The sequence below is a fragment of the Cryptomeria japonica genome, chromosome 9 (assembly GCF_030272615.1).
Source record: "Cryptomeria japonica chromosome 9, Sugi_1.0, whole genome shotgun sequence".
NCBI lineage: Eukaryota > Viridiplantae > Streptophyta > Pinopsida > Cupressales > Cupressaceae > Cryptomeria > Cryptomeria japonica.
The window spans coordinates 572005406-572019601 of record NC_081413.1 but is presented as its reverse complement, the minus strand read 5'-3'; positions in this window follow the sequence as shown (position 1 = coordinate 572019601).

Genomic DNA, 14196 nt, shown 5'->3' with positions numbered 1-14196 from the left:
TGATCTCACCATGTTGGATCCCAAGAACTTTGATACAATCCAAGATTATGTTACCAAGGCAAATGAACTAAGAGCATAGTTGAAGGATTGTGGCATTGATAAGAAGGATGCACAATTGATCTACAACCTATTGGGAAAGCTTCCATCAGAACATGAAACATTTGTTTCTAGCTTCTAAACCCATCGCTTGACAATGGGTATTTCATTCACTGTGCCCACATTATATGCATTCACAGAAATGTTGATGTTAGAGCAAGCAAAGTTGTTGAACATGGGGAGTCTCAAGCCTTCAAAGTCTATGGCTTTGGTGGTTAATCAAGAGAATCAAGGAAAGGATTCCAACAAGAAGTAGAAGCAATTCAAGCCTAAGACACAACAAGATAGAGCACAATCTTCCTCTTTGCAATAGAGCACAATCGTCCTCTCTGCAAGAAAAATGGTCATGATGAACATCATTGCCACACTAAGCAAATTGATGAATTGATCAACATCCTCAAGAAGAACAACATTAATTTGACATCCACTTATAAGAAGAAGGACTTGACTCCTTCCCCTTCCTCGCAATCCAAAGGAAAGGAACAAGCTCTTTGTGCTACTACAAGTCATGATTTAGGGAGATGACTTCTAGATTTAGGAGCTTCTCATCGTATGGCATCTTCGCAATTTGTGTTCTCTTCATTTGAGCCTTGTAGCATGCCACTGATTTTGATGGGCAATCATACATATATGAATGTGATTTGGAAGTGATCTATTGCCATTGGGGATAACTCCTTCAATGATGTGTTGTGTGTACCTCATTTGACAAACAATATTATTTCCATCTATCAGATCACTCATGCGACGACAAGGAAAATCACGGAGTTCACACTTGATTTAGTTATCATTAGAGACTTGGAGACTAGAGCTATTATTGCTATAGGGGTGGTGGATCATGCATCTTGGTTGTACTCCTTTGTGGATTTTGTTCCTATTGATAGGGATGATTCTTTGTATGTTGATCACACTTCTTGTGATGATTCAAATATCGAGGAGAATTTTGGGTACTTGAAACTGGGTGTTCTCACGTGTGACCACGTTCTTAAGCCTTGAATTTAATCTCCTCCTATTGATATCACATCACCTCTTACACTTGATGATGCAAATATTGCAACAATTTTGCCTTCTTGTGATTCAATGCAGCAGGATATACCTTGTCTTCCAGCTTTAGTTCCATGGGATGTCTACTTGACAGACATTGCAGGTTTGTTTGTGGAGTCCTACATTTCAAATTTGGGAAACATCATTGATGACATTCATCTTCTCTTTGATGAAGATGATCCTTCTTCAGTTGTTGTGAGAGAACACTCTGACCTTCTTGTTTGTTTTCTACATGATCATTCTTTCGAGGCTGACATGATTGTGGATTCTTACGTATGATATTTGGAGGAGGTCTCTTTATTCTTAGAGTATACATGTGGGTCTTTGGATCATGTTCTACATTCATCCCCACTAGATCTTGGATTGCCTTTTTCAGTAGTGTGGATCAATACATCTGATTTGTAGGGGGGTAACTTTCGCAATCGACATAGGGACACTTGAGCAATTTTTAGAGACTTCGTTCATCTTGAGTTTTTTTCCTACATCTTCCTTTCACGATTGGGGAGACTTCATGGATACACCTTTGGTTTTGTTTCTTCCTAAGGGGAGGAACATTGTTCGACGATCATGGAGTAGCTTCTTCATTCAGTTTCAAGCTTCTACCATTGATGCATATTCTACATTGAGGGTGGGATACTTGGTCTCTCTTCTTCTCTCTTATGGGTGGGGGACTTTTCCCTGACACAAGTTTTTGTGCCTCTCATACTTATTTGGGAGTTATTTTGCATAGTTTTCATCTCTCTTTTGGGGGGGATTTTTTTCCCATTGGGTTTTTCTCTCTTTCTCTGCTTGTGAAAGATTGTATTGTTTTTCTTGCATTTGCATTTGTACATGGGTACCTAACGTGGCCTAGTAGCTGGGACCCATCTTGCATTGTTAACTTAATTCTACATTCCCATAAGTTGCACTTACGGGGAGGTGTTGGTGTAAATTATGTTTCATAATTACACTCTACTTAAGTTGACTTAGGGTAATGCATTTCATAGTAGTTTGGATATGAGACACTTAGGGAAGTGTGCACATAAGGATGATGTATGTAGGAGAATTTCCACCTTTTGTGGTCTTATCTTGTTGTTATATTCCATCTTCGGTGGGTGATCCACCTCTTGTGAAATATTTAATTATTTCTCCTACCTATGCTTATTTCTCATTGAGCCACATGTCATGATTATGTACTCACGTATCCATATGGCCTTGCCTTTATAAGCAACCTCATCTACATTGTATGTAATGATCCAGGAATGATCCAGTTGATGGTATTTGCATCTTGATTAGAATATAATTTATTCTTATCAAATATATTGTCTCTCTCCTGTGCTATTCAATGTACTCCAGATCTTGGCTATATTTGACAACTTCTTACAATACTTAAATCCTAACCCTTTTAAAATCCTAATACTAACTCTAACCCTAATTTAATTGCAACACTAATCCTAATCCTTTTAAAACCCTAACCCTAACACTAATTCTAATTGAACCTCAACTCTTATCCCAACCATTATCCTAGAATAAGCCCCCTAATTGTAGCATCACCTTAACCCTAAACCTAATCCTGCCATTATTGAAACCTAATCATAAACTAACCCTGCTTAACTCTAACCATAATTAAACCCCAACCACAATCAAACAATAACTTTACCAAATCCTAATCATAATCAAACCCTAATCATAATCACGTCCCAGAAGTCTCAGATGAAGGTAAGGAGAAACTCGTCCAAGCCTGCGACTTTGAAAGCTCCAAAGGAGAAAACAACATCTTTGACTTCTTGTAAGGTTACAGGCTAAGACATGTTCTTTAGGCCTTTCTCATTAATAACTTTGGGAATAACTTCAAGCATTTCCTCCAAAACCCCATTAAGATTAATCATGTTGGCTTAAAGATCAACAAAAAAGGAAACAACGATCTCATCTATCTCTCTTTCCTCTGTAGCCGTAATACCATCTTCTTTTTGAAGGCTATGGATTTTATTCCTACTTCTATGTTTCGTAGTATATTGGTGAAATAATTTATTATTTTTGTTGCCTTCTGTAAGCCATTGGATCTTGACTTCTGTCTCCATGAAACCTCCTCTTCCTTTGACAAATTAAACCATTGAGTTTGGAATTCTCTTTCCTCCATGCAAAGGTTTATGGCATCATTTCCATTATCCAATTCCATAGAATGCTAGATCTGATTTCTAGCTTATCCTCAAGAACCTTTTTTCTATGAAAGATGTTCCCAAAAGAGATTTGATTCCACCCTTTAACTTTTTATTTAATTAGTTTAAGTTTTTTGACAAATTTAAACTTAGGGGTACCATTAAATGGATTATTCCACCATTGTTCAATCAACCTCCTAAAATTAGGATGGAAGGTCCACATAATTTCATACCTAAAAAGAAAAGGGTCTGTAGTCACATAAATCTGTCCACTTAATTAAATAAATATTTAGTATTTATTTGATTATTTGACCATCAATCAATAATTAGTTCATCTTAACCCTCTTCTCCTATTAATTAAATAAATAAATCATATTTGTTTAATTAAATCTTCTCTCACATTTAAATAAATTCATATTTATTTAAATCCCCCAAAATCCCATCTCTCCCATTTAAATAAATTAACATTTACATTTATTTAAATCACCTTTATCCTCCACCCACTTGCATTTTCTTACAAATGCAAGTTGCACAACTATTTTAAATAAATTATTTATTTAAAATCCTATTTATCCTCACCCACTTGAAACCTTTAATGGTTTCCCTTAAAGTCTTCAAACTTAATGGCTTCCTTCTAGAGTCTTCTCAAACCTTTAATGGTTTCCCTTAAAGTCTTCAAACTTAATGGCTTCCTTCTAGAGTCCTCTTAAGCCTTTAAAGGTTTCCCTTAAAGTCTTTAAGCATTTAATGCTTTATCTTCCTTTTTCTCATTTAAATAAATTAATATTTATTTGAAATGCAAATTACACCATTTAATTGAAATAAATGATTTTATTTTAATTGAAAATCCCAAAATTCCTCCCACTTGCATTCTCCTACAAAATCCGCTTGCATGCCTAAATCCCTTCTAGATTCTTCTAACTCCTTCTAATTAGCCTAATTCACCCCCTAAATATTGTCACATTCCTAAGCAACTTGGAGTCACTTCTCAAAGCCCTCAAAGTCTTCAATAACCATTAAAGACTTTATGTCTTCAAATGGTTAACCTCTAAAGTCTTCCAAACCATTAAAGGCTCTTACACAACCATTTATGGTTAACTCACCTTTTACCTTTGGTTAGAGACTTTCCTCTAACTTAACCATCCTTTTGACTCGTGGGTCTCTTCAAAGCATTTATTTCTTTGACTAAGGTAACCATTTAACCCTTGCACATTCATTTATCCATTGGATAAAAGAAATATCCATTAACCTCACCCTAACCCAACCCCCAGGGTAACCATCATGTCCCCTCGAGCATTTAATGCTCCTTATCTCTCCTCTCAAGCCTCCTCATGGTGACACTTGTCAACATGGGATTGGGTTGAAAGTCTCACATGGATTGAATATCTTTCAATCCTAACCCTTGTTAAGATTGCTCAATCTTAACCCTTCATTTCCCTATTTCTTCTATAAATAGAACCCTTCTCCTCAAACAAAGAAGGATGAATTAGAGTATTGTTGTTATACTGGTATTAGCATAGAGCTTTTTCATAGCATCACTATCTACACTTGCATAGCATTTGTTTATCATTTTCAACCATCTTGAATCTCCATATGGCATCCATGGCTAGTGCTAAAAGCTGAAAGCTACACTCATGTGGAACTTGGAGAGGAGAAGAACAAGGGAGGAGCAACTATGAGCATCTTGATTAGCATTTGGAGGAGTATAGTTTATCTATTCTATGTTTATATGCTTTCTATTTCATGCTTAATATCTCTCTTGATATGCCTGTTTAGGATAATCTTTTGTTGCTAACACTAACGTTTGTTTCTTGTGCTCTTGTGTGTGTTGTCATCAAACAGATTTTCTAATCCTTTTTGCAGAGCATCAGGGCCATTTGTGGAATTATCATCCTAGGTAAGAAGGATTTCATTGTGGTCTAAGCCTGCCCTTGGGATAGCCTTAAGGGAAAGATTTTCATAGATATCCCAGCTATTAGAAATGAAGAATCAATCTAGCTTGACTTGGATTAGATGGTTACCTTGCCAATTTTTGGACCAAGTGTACATAGCTCCTTCAAGGTCAATATTAACCAAATTTGTGGCTACTATAAAGTCATCCAAATTCCCCATATTATCATTAAAATCCTCTATTCCACCATATTTCTCATAAGGGAACAATAGAATATTAAAATCACCACCAAGCATCTAGGCCTCACGGGACCCAAACAAAATTAGCTTAGATGTTCCAAATCTCAACTCGTGTAGATTTAACATTAAGAGCATATATATTTAGCAAATTCCACTCTTGATTGGTTGCAAGATCTTTGAAACAAACATACGGGTTGTTATTAAAGACATGCTTGATGCTTCTAGATAACCTTGCAGGGTTCTAAAAGGTCGCCAAACCACCCAAGGTGCCTTCTGCATCACTAACTGAAAAACCAGTAGTTAGCCAAATTGGTTTAACCACATTAGAAAAAGAGTCTAGCTTCATTTTTGTTTCTTGAAGTAACACGATATCAACTTTTTGCTCCAAAAGAGTGCATTTCAAAATATGATGCTTGAAAGGGCCATTCAGGCCCCTTATATTCCAATAAAGGATCTTCTTGAAGAGAACACAACAAAACTACTCTACTTATATCAACAGGGGATCCTAGTTGGGAATCCTAGGCTAACATGTTTTCTTTCTAGATTCTAAGAGGTGATCCAAGGTTCTTTGCCTTCCATTGGGTATTTCCTTTGTTGCATCCCTATTCCTTGTTTCATTTTGCGAGGGGCACCCAAACTTACCTTCAGTACCGACATCTAGTTTCTTTTTTTGTTTTTGTTTCCCAATAACTTGAGTCCATTCCACCTTTGAATCCTCTTCATCCACTTTAGATTTTTGTTTTGTTTGAGGGAGAGTAGAAGCAAACCCTAAAAGCTCTAAGCTTTCCTTAACTTGATTAATCGTACTCTCTTAATTGACCTTGACATCCATTAGGGAAGAAGGAATGTTTAGGACATTCTCTAACAACATCGTTGGAGCCTCCTTGTCCATTTCTGCCTTAGCCACCTTTTATTTTTCCAACTCACCCTCCTTCAAAAATTGGTTTTCTACAAAAAAAAATTGCCTCTTTTGTTTGAGATTTTTTTGAAACATTCACATCAATTATTTCTCCGTTTGGTTCAAACTACTATCTTATTGATAAGATATATTTACATGCATCTCCTTGGGTTTCTACATCTTACTCCTACGAATAAGACATTCACACTCTATTGATTTGTTTGTTTTAGTAGACATCTTAGCATTGATACCAAGAATCGATTAAACATACCCCATTTGATCTTCAATCCCTATCTCAAATTTATCAATCATAACATCCACGCAGCCATAATTCCATTAACACTTTGATCTAAGTAAACTTCACTCCTTTCTTGTAACTTATCTGCCATAGTCTCAACAGTAGCTCTAACCTCATTAGCACTTTGAGGAGGACCAACATCTTGCACAAAGGGGTTCCTCTTATGACATTGGGCACGATAATCTTGGCTCAAGTGACCATATTTCCTATAGTTAGAGCACTAGGTACAAGATTCTCATATTCTATGGGTTGTAGCGTACAACCCATCTTAGATTTCAATAAAACCCGAGTAGGGAGGATAATGTTAATCAACACATTAACACAAAGTCTAGCAAAAAGTAGCCTAGACTTTTGTTGTGTGATTTTGTCGACTGTCGAGAGATGCCCAAAAGAGCTAGCAATCTCCCTAAAAATACCAATATTTGATAATTCTAATGAAAGGGTTGGGAGGGGGATCCAAGTCGGGACCATAGAACCTAGATCCATCATATGATTGAAGCTAGGTTCCATTTGCACAAGGACACAAAGTTATGAGAACTTCCAAAGGACCATGAATCTCCAGCTAAAATTTTAATCATATCTTCTTCAATCACAAAGCCAAACAAGAATAAACCATGCGCCATAGTAGATATCTTAACACTAGCCTTTAAAGACCAGGCAAAGTCTACCCATTTCTAACTTGGTCAATAGTAGGTTGGAAAGCCAAAAACTTATCAATAAGTAAAAGTCTCATCTCATCAATAGTCGTATTTAGAGTTTCGTCAAGAACCTCTACTTCAAACTCCTGAGCTTTACATGAAGGATCAAGTACGCACAGAGAAACAACAAGACCCCTTTTGGTAGGGCTATTACCATTTTTTCAACAAAGGAAACATGTTCCTCTTGTGTAAAGAACAATCCCAAAGAGCATGATAGGGAGGAAGGAGCTCTCTGTTGGGTATTGCAATTGAGAGTGCCTTTACCATTTCAAGGAATATTCTCACTACTTGAGGAGACCTACGAAGCCCTCCCTATCATGACCATTAGAGAGTACAATGACCAGTAAATAGTAGACTAGAACCCTAAACCACAACACAACTTCATATGAAGAAAAGCCCCCCCCTAACAGGACCATCAGAGAGCACAACAATTAGCAAATAGCATAATAGTACCCTAAACCCTAGCACAACTACATAAGTTGTATGTATTGTGATTTAGCACTAAGTTGCAAATATGAGCATAACAAAAATTATAAAAAGCATGATGATCGACTATGAAACCCATGGTCAAAGAAGAACTAGAAATGGGATATTTGTTCCACATCACTTGTCCTTTATGCTAGTTGAGCCTCCTTCTACCCTCGTTGATTGTACCTTGGTCACATGCGGCCCAACGCCCATCTCTTCCTTTAGGAACCCAATCCCCACCTCCAACTATGCTTGTTGATGATATTCATTTAAATTCATCCCAGATATTAGGAAGGGGACCAAATGATTATTATATCTTTGATAGATTTGTGGCCAATATCCACCACGAGATTAAAATCCTCCACATTTTATTGTCGTGTTTAGGTAGTCTTCCATATTAGTCTTCCTTCTAGGTTTGACACAATTAACTGATACTTCCTTTGTAGTCTTCTTCTCTTTGAGCATCATAACCCATACTATAGACATGGATACATAATTTGCACTAGTCTTGCATTTTCCATCATACAACAAATAATCATCACCTAATAACATTGCAACACTTACAAATCCACGAAGAGTTCTTACAGGAATATATTACTAAGCCTTCCATCCAAAATTGGCCCTCTAAGGGTTGCCTATCTTCCTTCACTCTCATAGCTAATGTAACCTTTATCACAATCCTTGATTCCCAAATTCTCTATCGTTAATATCTGGGTCTTCGACATTTAAATTTGTCTAATTCATTATCCAAGGCCAACAAGGATTGGCATGCAAGAGTTTCCCATGTCGTCCTATCATTGCATCATAACCACCCCTTTCACCATTAAATTGAGCTGCCAAAGTATCAAACTCGTGCCACAAGTATTTCTAAATTAATCTCTCATCCCACTTCAATGTATACACCGCCAAGTTGGCTAATTTGTTACCTTCTCTATATGTATGCAAAATTCAGAAGTCCTCACAATCTTCCAAGAGTTATTGAATTAGATGAAGGAATTGCTTTTAATTTCCAATTGGGGACCCTTCTTTACCTCATAACATTGACAATGATTTACAAATCACCTTCAATATATGTATTCGACCATAGCTCAATTCTCAACATAAATTGAGAGCCAATTAGACAACCTATAACTCCACGACATTATTAGTGCCATCCATTAGTTTCCTCAACTTAATTTCCAAGATACTTCCTGTCTAGTCTTCGATGACACAACTTGCCCATGAGGGTACTAGGTTTCCCTAAGATGCTCCATGGAAATTTAATTTGATTCAACCAACTTTCGGTAGGGCCTAACACACATCCTTCATGAGATTGGACATCATTTTAGCCCAATAGCCCCTATTAACAGGGATATTATTTGATAAAATACTGTCTAAAATAGGTTAAAAAGGTTATTTTTCTGCTTCTTTCTAATAAGCATTATATTTGTTGGATTACATAAATTCTAGTTATAATTATTAGTTCCTCCCACAACAGGAATACTAATGCATTCACCCAACTCTAATAAATGTCAAAGCATCAACCGATCAGAATCAAGGATTAAAATAGGTTGACAATTTCTTAATGTTTGTATTTTTTTTTCAAATTTATTTCAAAATACACAAATTGCTTTATCTATTATTCTATTGGATAATAGTACTCTAATAATACTCTACATTCATATTAGGACAATGTTAGCATTTTAAATGTCAAAGCATCAACCGATGAGAAGCGAGAATTAAAATAGATTGACCAAATTTCCTAATGTTTGTATTTTTGTTTGCATTTTCATACAATAGTGTTTTATAGTCATTTCACCATTACGTAATAGTGACTGGTTTTGTCTTGTTTTCTTTGACAATACAATGGGTGATTAAGCCGCTTGAGTTTTTATAATAATATTTTAAAAATACATAAAATTATAAATATCAAACATATAAAATAATTAAATGTATAATTTTAGTTAACTCAATTATATAATTATAAGATAATAATTTGTCATATGTAACAAATAGAATTATTAGATAATAATATACTAACTTATACATAATAATGTATTATACTTTATATATATTAATGGAATAATTACAATACATTAATTATATATAAATCAAATATAATTGAATAGTAAATACTTTTTTTAATTTTTTTTTATCGGTAATCGCTTTTGACTGGAGCTACGAACCAGTGGGGCCACATATAGGGGGACCCCATCCCCAAGAATATTTCTTGATAGTTGAGGTATTAACACCTCCAATTTGTTATCTGGACTCAACCTTATCACTCCAAACATCCTTATCTCTCCATGCACACCTTATCACTCCACATCCTTTTTCTACTCCTTATCGCTCCGCTTATCACACCTTATCACTCCATACATACCTTATAGCTCCACTCCTTATCACTCCATACATCTCCACTCCTTATATCTCCCCCTTCGCTGCATCAGTTACCTCTGCTTCATGCAAACTACTCCCCCAGCACTGCCATGTGTCTTACCACCAACTTCACGGGTCGCCAAGCACAAACAACCACCCAATGCATCTTGTCTGCCCGCGTGGACAAACCAACCCTCACCTGCGTATGGAAACGGATGGGTATAAACACCCCCAAATCTGCATGACCAGCTCGAGAACTCCTGGGTACGAAATCTCTGTGAGCCACTAGAGATGTCACGGAGACAGAAGCAATGTTCGATAGTTTCAAACCTGGGACCTCCGTATTAACACGGAGTTGCAACTTCCGTTGCATTGCGAGGTCATCCCCTCGTAATAGTCAATACTTATTATTATATAGTCATTAATAATAAATAATGGAACATTATAATAATTAATATTATATTAGTTTATTATTATATTTTTATTGTTATTATTATTTTAATATAGACGGATCATTACATGTATAATTATATCTAATACTAGCTATCACAATTATTATTATATTAAATTAATTAACAATATTAATTGTATAGCTATTATAATTATATAATTATATATATATTTTTATAAGTAAATAGTTGCAGGGGGGCAACACCCATTTATATTAATATTACAAAGATTACGTTATGAAGTTTTCTACTATCTGGTGATATTGCTATTTCCTACCATCCTAACCACATATCTATCAATCCTATCCCCACATCTATCCAACTCTTGCAAAAACAAAGATGGGTTATATGTATAAAAAAGTAGAAGGCAGGATCTTTAAATTATTCCATTAACGACCCATAACCCATAACATATCACATACCCAACCTATACCATAAACTGCAAATCACAAAATCGAACACAAAAAGGCCAAGATACAAAATGGCCAATTGCCAATACTTCAAATTTAAAAACAGAAAAAGATTTCAAACCACCCCAATGTTAGCATCCTCCGACACTAGGGCTTCTGGATCACCATCTTCCTCCTCCTTAGAGTCTTGCTCTTGCTCCAACGCCTTGCTAGCTAGCACCACTCTCAAAACCATTGGACATTCCATTCCACAATCAACATGCACCTCCGAATCCGCCATCTCCTTCGAGAGCCTTTAATCCTTTGCATTCCACTCCCCATCACGACCCACGCCCCACACATTGTCAGGATCCTCTTCTCCATTCTCCAAAATTCCTATGTCATGTCACTCGTCCAAACCTTCCACTAACACATACTGCCTCTTCCAAGCTTTGTCAAAGCTAGGAAGAATCCCAGTGACACGAATCAGGAAAGAGATGTTGCGGTCCTTGCCTTCCCACTCTGTAACCATGTTTCACTACTCCAGGGTTTGAACAACTATAAACTTCTTAACCTCAACACTAGCGCCAACGAACACATAGTAATTATGTGGAAGAGGGGTGCGCAAATTCTCATCAACATTATCCAAAACCGCATCAATTTCCTCCAGAAAGTAGTGCTTGAAAACCATTTGAGTGATCTTTTTCACTCGTGGCTTGCTGATCCCCATATAGAGCAACATGGCTACAAACATGGTCGAGATGTCTAAGTTAACCGAGTAGCAGTGAAAGGCTCTAAGAAATTCATCTCCCAATACCCTTTTAACTGCATGCAAGATGAGGGGGTGCTTAGTAGCCATAATCACAAACAAACACTTCTCTATGATCTCCCCCAGAGATGTCATCTATCATTTCATTACCTCCAACATGATCAACGTGTCCATCTCTACATGAAAATCCCTCACTCACCCACTACTCAGTACACATCCACACAAAGGCCAGGAGAAGTGTGAGAAAGAAGAATAGAGAAGCCTTTAAATAAGCTCCATCTTAGCAAGATCATTATGGCCGAATGTCGGTGAGTTATCTGCTTCTTCCCGAGAAATTAATGGCACTCTCGTGCTACACAAGTGCCATAATTTTTAGATATAATTATTGTTACAATGTATATTATTTAATTTTAATTTAATGATTAAGAATTATTGTGCATGCAACTTTAATTCTAATTTGGCATGCTATGTTTCTTGCAAAACCTTTACTCTACATATCTAATTTTTGTTACATGTAAAAAACATTATTGTTACAATGTTTTTTAACTAAGCAATATGTTATAGATTTTACTGATTGACATGAATTAGATGCAAATGCATATGCAAATTTTAATTACTGACATGAACTAGATGCAATGCATCTTTTTTTTCCTTACCAAGAAAAAGCATTTTATGTTTTAATATTTAAATATAGATGCTATAAAGGTTAAACTTTCCTTAACACTATTTGTCAAAATGTTTACTACATTATTTAAATAATTCCAAATTATTGTTTAAAAAAAGTGACCAAAGTCACTAAACTTATATTAATTAATAATAAAGTCCTACAAGAGAAAGATAACTGTACCTAGAAATATACCAAAATTTTCTAGGAGGGAAAAAGTTTTCAGTCCAAAAACCCTAACCAAAATCACATAGACAACCCTAACCAAAGAAAGCATCAAAATGGGTCATATGAAGAACCCAAACTGTCCCACGCACAATCATATTTACAATAGAAGAACCTAGCCTAATTACATTTGCATATATAACCTAGATACAAAGATTCTACACATAATAAGCAATCCAATTACTTTGACCAACCTCTGGAGGCACAATCATAGCAGTTGAAGAAATGTCAACGTCACCTTGCTGATAAGAGATGTCGTCCTCCTCCATAGGAGACACACGTTGAATAGGCTCAATGTTCAAAGGCTAGTCATCATCATGTTTTGGATGACCAAACAAAGCATGCAAACCAACAAAGCAATCCAAAGGCACCACAAGAATGTCAGCATTGACATGGTCTAGAAGTCTTTCAATATCTTGCAATGTCTGGTCATACTTGTCACATATTATTCCCGACCCGATGACACACAATAATTCACCACAATACTCATTAGTAAGTAAAAAAAACATAAAAAGCTACTAATAAAAAAAATCGTTGTGATCGAATCGATAATTTCTAAAGTAATTTATTACTACAATTATTATTTAAAGAATTTTAAATTATCATTTAACAATGTCAAGATTTTAATATTATTACTACAATTTACAAAAGTTCCAACTTCAGTACAAAAGCATTATGGTAGGAACATGACGCAAATGCGTCTCTTGTTTTTCTATTGCTTTACTAAAGAAATTGTATTTGTTTGTACAAGAAAATTATACAAATATGAATAAACATTTTGATTAGTTTAATTCATAAATAAATGAAACAAATTTTTTATAATTATTATAAAAATAACAATACAATTATCACACCAATTTCCATCCTACAAATAATCCATTCAAAATAATTTTACATGTAATTAAAAAATTTACAGTGAAAAAATTTAATACTCTATGAAAACTTATGCAATGAAAAAAATTTATTTATTTATGTAGGAGAAGGGTACTAGTAGTTGTCATAGCTAACTTTGTGCACTTTAAGCTCCTAAACAATACATCAAATTTTGACAATTTTTGTTTTGTTCGTATGTGACTAAAGAATGTATAGCTATTATTTCAACTTTTGGGTAGTTACGACAAATGCAAGAGGATTCGTTATGTGAGCAAGGGTCAAAAAGTGGTCATTTTGAGGTGAACTCTGATACATATTCTCTATTGCATTGTTAACCATTCACTTTGACCACCACAAAATTTACACGACTGATCCAATATTTATCAACCAAGGGAGATGGATCAGTAGTTGTACATGGTCCAATAGTCGTTACAGCAATTGTGCTTATAATATCCAATCTTACCACAAATTTATACTATATATTATAAATAAATAGTCCACATGTAAATAAAAAAAAATCCAAATGTTGGTCAAAATGGACCTATAGTTGAACACATAAGAACCTGTAAATGTTATATAAAAGATACATATATACATTCATTAACAAGTGAAATAAATAATTTTTTGTTTGAAATAAAATATGATAACTATCCACAATAAGCGTGTCAATTATAAAATAAGATGCTCATTTAATAAAATAAG